Source organism: Bison bison, unplaced genomic scaffold, assembly GCF_000754665.1.
Source record: "Bison bison bison isolate TAMUID 2011002044 unplaced genomic scaffold, Bison_UMD1.0 scf7180017864386, whole genome shotgun sequence".
Taxonomy (NCBI): Eukaryota; Metazoa; Chordata; class Mammalia; order Artiodactyla; family Bovidae; genus Bison; species Bison bison.
The window spans coordinates 185,406-191,000 of record NW_011494958.1 but is presented as its reverse complement, the minus strand read 5'-3'; the positions used below and the strand labels follow the sequence as shown (position 1 = coordinate 191,000).

The following is a 5,595-nucleotide window of genomic DNA, read 5'->3' as shown; positions in this document are numbered from 1 at the left end:
GGTTTCAGTCTCCTTTTGTAAAAGACATCAAAAAGGGAGCACAGAAGTGGCACTATGGAACTGAACTGAAAGGTTGTTGCTGAACTATGAAAAGACACTGAGATTCTTGGCCTCCAGAGGAGAAGAATTCAATCCTGGGCCAGAGACGAGGCTTGATCGCTCAGAGCTTTTGTGTAATAAAGTTTTATTAAAGTATAAAGGAGATAGAGAAAGCTTCTGACATAGGCATTAGAAGGGGGCAGAAAGAGTACCCCCTGCTAATCTTCAGTTGGATGTTATATAGTCACTAGCAGTTTGTTAATGAAAGACAGGAATGGATAAAATCTCAGAATGGCACCAGGCCCCTCATCCATAAGATGTATTTTGGGATAATCTTGGCACCAGACAAGTCATCCTGGGCCATAAAACGATTGACTTGAATCTTGTAGAAAGGCAGACTACCACACAGTTTTGTTTACATAGTTTAGGGGAACAATGTCTAACATACTGATTTGTCAAGTCGGTTCTGAGGCATTAGGCTGAACCGACTTGAAGACAGAGTTTGGGGTAAATGCACAGTGTATTAACATAGTTTAAGACAAACATTTCCATAAGAAAAATGCATTGGTTAACTCAAGGTTTGAGAATAGTTAACTTCAGGTGAAGCCAGGTGTCATTATGGCAACACAGTATTCTAAGAGAAACCTTTTAAATTTGTATAGAGAAGAAAAAAATATTGCTAGTTTGTTTCCTCCTACCGCTTAAGAGAGAGAAAAATGTCTGACACTTGCAGCCTGTTTCCTCCGTTTGGAGACCCCTGGCCTTCCTGCCTCTTACCCTCTCAGTCCCCCTTTTTCTTTTAGGAGAATCATGTTGCCTAGGAAAAAGGGGCATCGTTCTCATTCTGTAATTGCTTCTGAGCTGACAAGGGGCATTCTCCCTAAATTGGTGAGGCAACATATTCTCCTAACCCTCATACTGAGGATTTCTGATCCAGGGGCCCCAAGTAGTAGTTGGAAGAAGCTGCAGCAGTAACAGGAATTTGAGCAACCATTTGTAACTTAAAAGCTTTCATGCGACTAGAAACAAATCCAGTTACAGATTAAGGAAGCAAACAGCAAAGACAAAACAATCAGAATTATTATAATTAAGACAGTTTTCCACTATGGGGAACTAGTTAATGTCTCCCAAAGGGAGGCAATTGAGGCTTCAGGAGCATCCATAGCCCCAATCATCTTGTTCATGTATTTAGCAAAATGAGTAATATTAGTGCTTATATCAGGTATATATGTACAGCATTGGGTATGAATAATGGAACCAGTTCCTTCTTGTGCAGCTGTCAGAATATCTAAAGCCAATCCGTTTTGTAAATCCACCTTTCTAATTTGTGCTTGTTCAGCATTAAGAGCTGACATAGCTTTCTGAGAATTTTGTAATGCCTGTTGAGCAAAATTAGTCAAAGCATCCACTCGTAGCATAACATCTGTAGCTCCCAAAGAGGGAACAAACACGGCAGCCAAATAATCATACCAGTGAAATACAGACCTTGCCCACTGAGTTTTAAGGTAGGGTAAATTAGCAGGCTTTTCTGGAAGATCTGAAAATATAAAGCCATGAGTAAAGGCTAAAGCTAGGGTACATCTCCCTATCCAACAGGGGAAAGCCATGCCCATAGGTAAGAGCCACATATCCAGTAAGTCCCTTTTGGAGCAAGCCAGCATGACTGAGATATCCAGTCCCAATTAGTGCCTGGCCAGACAAAGGGAGAATCTGAACTGGGGTTGGAAAACACGGGGATGATTACGTTGCATATTTCCTGAGGCAAAAATCCCAATTGTTTCCAGTCATTGTAATTAAGTTGTTGGCTAAATTTGGGGATGGCTCTGTTTGTTCCCAGCATATAGGGGCAGTAGATATTAGACGTTCTTTTTCAGGAGTTAGCCATATAACCTCATCCCATGTTTGATAAACGTCAGATAAAAAACCATTAGATCTAGACCTATTTGCCTTATGTGTAGCGAAATAGTCATTAAAATGAGACAATGTATAATCAAAATTAAAAGTCACGTTATGCTCATAGTTAAAGTACAAAGTGTTGCACCAGTCTATTTTAGGGTTGGTAGATGTCATCAGATGAAGAAGAGGTGTCACATATGATTGCTGTCGAAGGTATTTGCAGACTTGGAGAAAGTTTTTTCCTTGAAGTGGAGATGTCCACCACGGGAAGCCTTCCACTGATGAAGAGGGGAGCACTCCGCAGACCCAGTAGTTAGACTGATTGTGGAATGCAGCATAGGAGTGAGCCCAGGACAGGAAGGCATTGTCTTGAGGATCAAATGGAAGACTCAGGATTTGTGGAGTAAGTAGAAGTAGGCTCACATAGATTATCAGGCCCATCTGAAAAGTACAAAGTCAGAGAATAGAAAGTAAAGACATAAAATGAAGTCACTTAGTTCTGGTCAGGGTGCCACCTCTTAACTCGAGTGTGATGTACCCACAAATCAATTCACTTTGACAGCTGTGGGAGAAGAAAGAATAACCTGGTAACGGCCTTCCCAGAGGGCTCGAGGGATGGGCCCCCAGATCCCAATGTTTTTATGAGGACCTCAGTTCCTGGCTCAAATAGAGGCTTGCTTGATTCAGAGGCTGGTTCAGGAGTTGCCTCCCGGAGTTCTGTTAATGCCTGTTGAAAAGTTGAGAGCTGAGTTACATAACTAGTTAATTCCAAGTCTTCAGGGTCTATAACAATGTCTGTGTATAAGAAAGGCCTTCCATAAATATATTCAAAGGGGGACAGTCCCTCCTTTTTTGGGGCAGTTCGAGCCCTCATGAAAGCTATGGGTAGGACTTTAATCCAATTGTCCTACATCTCTTAATTTGCGCGGATGTCTTTTCATAATGTCATTAGCTTTTTCAACCTTTCCTGAGGATTGAGGTCTCCAGGAACAGTGTAAGTGATATTCTATTACTAGAGCTTTAGATACCCCCTGAGTTACAGCAGCTTTAAAGGCAGAGCCATTGTCACTCTGAAGGCTCTGTGGCAGCCCAAACCTGGGGATAATTTCATGGATTAAAATCTTTATAACCTCCTTAGCCTGTTCATTACAACAGGGAAAAGCCTCAATCCAACCAGTAAAAGTGTACACCCAAACTTGTAAGCAAGAATATCCATTAGCTTTTTGCATATGTGTAAAATCAATTTCCCAGTCCTCTCCAGGATACTTTCCACTTCGTTGTAATCCAGACTTTGCTAGCTTTTCAGTCTTTGGGTTATTTTTCTGACAAATCTCACACCTTTTGATAATGTTCTTTAAAGTTTTCATTACATTTTTGCCTTCAAACAAACGAGAAGCCATCTGGTAAGTACTCTCTGCACTCAAATGAAAACTCTGGTGTAAACTCTTAAGAATTTTCCATTGAGCATTTTCAGGAATTATTAATTGTCCATCCTCAGACTGTAACCATCCTTTATCAGTAATCTTTGCTTCTCTTTTCTCATATCTTTCTAATTCTTCCTCAGTATATTGTGGTTTTTCCTGTTCCACAGGACCTGTCCAGATCAAAGGCGTCTGCAGTGAAGGGGTTTTGTAAAGTCCCACTTTGCTGGTGTGTCAGTCAGCCAACTGCTTACCTTCAGGTACTTTACTCCCATCCCTGCTGTGCCCTTTGCAATGCATATCAGCTACTTCTTTAGAACAATATAGAACAGTTAAAAGTCTCTCAATCTCTCTGAAATGCTTAATAGGTTCTCCTGTTGCTGTTTTAAACTGTCTTTCTTTCCATATTGCAGCATGAGCATGTAAAGTCAAATAAACATACTTAGAATCAGTGTATATATGTACCCGCTGCCCTGTACTTAACTCAAGAGCTTGGGTCAGAGCCACAAGCTCCACTAACTGAACACTGGTTCCCTGGGGGAGAGATTTTGCTTCTAAAGCCTGTTCAGCAGTCACCACAGCATAACCTGCTTTACGCTTTCCATCCCGAACAAAAGCACTGCCATCTGTAAATATTTCCATGCCAGGATTTTCTAATGAGGTATCCATTAGATTTTCCCAAGCTGCATAATTTAAAGTTAGAAATTGGGAATAATCGTGATCAGGTGTTTTATTTTCCGTCTCAGGAAGGCAAGTGGCAGGATTTAAATTTCCACAAACTTTAAGGTTAGTTACTGGGCCTTCTAACAACAATGACTGATATTTAAGAAGCCTACTGTCTGTCATCCAAATATTAACCTTAGAATTTAAGATTCCACTGACATCATGTGAAGTCAGTACAGTAAGGTTTCATCCATTAATTATTTTTAAATCTTCAGGTGCTAATAAAGCCGCTGCCCCAGTTAGTCTTAGGCAGTGGGGTCACCTGCATGAAATTACATCTAATTCTCTGCTTAGATAAGCAATAGGTTGTTGGTGAGGCCTTCTGGGTTGTGTCAAAACTCCCAAGGCCCTGCCTTTTCTTTCAGTGACAAATAAATTAAATCCTGACCCTGTGGGCAAACTCAGAGCGGGAACCTGCAAGAGAGCAGTCGGAAGAACCTTAAAAGCCTTTTGAGTATCTGGAGACCAAACCAGTTTGTCGGTTTGGGCCTGCTGAGTTTCAGCTATAAGTTTATATAAAGGCTGGGCAAGTTCCCCATAACCTGGAATCCAAATGCAACAGTAGCTTGTGATTCCCCAAAATCCTCTTAATTGTCTTAAAGTCATAGGTAGGGGATGATTTAGTATAGGTTTAAATCTCTCGGGGCCTATGGCCCTAGTCCCTTCTGATATGATTAGGCCCAAATATCTAACAGATTGTTGACAAAGCTGAGCCTTTTCTCTTGATGCCTTGTTTTTGTTTGTTTTTTCTTTTTCTTTTTTAATACAAATTTATTTATTTTAATTGGAGGCTAATTACTTTACAATATTGTATTGGTTTTGCCAAACATTGATATGAATCCACCACAGGTGTATATGTGTTCCCCATCCTGATCTCCCTCCCATCTCTCTCACGATACCATCCATCTGGGTAATCCCAGTGCACCAGTCCTGAGCATCTTGTACCATGCATCAAACCTGGGCTGGCGATCCATTTCACATATGATAATATACATGGTTCAAAGCCATTCTTCCAAATAATCCCAAACTTGCTCTCTCCCACAAAGTCCAAAAGACTGTTCTATACATCTGTGTCCTTTTGCTGTCTCACATACAGGGTTATCATTTCCATCTTTCTAAATTCCATATATATGCATTCAGTTCAGTTCAGTTACTCAGTCGTGTCTTAGTCTTTGCGACCCCATGAATTGCGGCACGCCAGGCCTCCCTGTCCATCACCATCTCCTGGAATTCACTCAAACTCACGTCCATCGAGTCAGTGATGCCATCCAGCCATCTCATCCTCTGTCATCCCCTTCTCCTCCTGCCCCCAATCCCTCCCAGCATCAGTGTCTTTTCCAATGAGTCAACTCTTCACATGAGGTGGCCAAAGTACTGCAGTTTCAGCTTTAGCATCGTTCCTTCCAAAGAACACCCAGGACTGATCTCCTTAAGAATGGACTGGTTGGATCTCCTTGCAGTCCAAGGGACTCTCAAGAGTCTTCTCCAACACCACAGTTCAAAACCATCAATTCTT

General features: G+C 41.4%; 1 pseudogene; it reads right to left on the bottom strand.

Moving 5' to 3' along the window:
• Positions 1-952: 952 nt before the first annotated feature.
• LOC105001899 lies at positions 953-2,378 on the bottom strand (annotated as a pseudogene).
• Between the last annotated feature and the right edge of the window lie 3,217 nt (positions 2,379-5,595).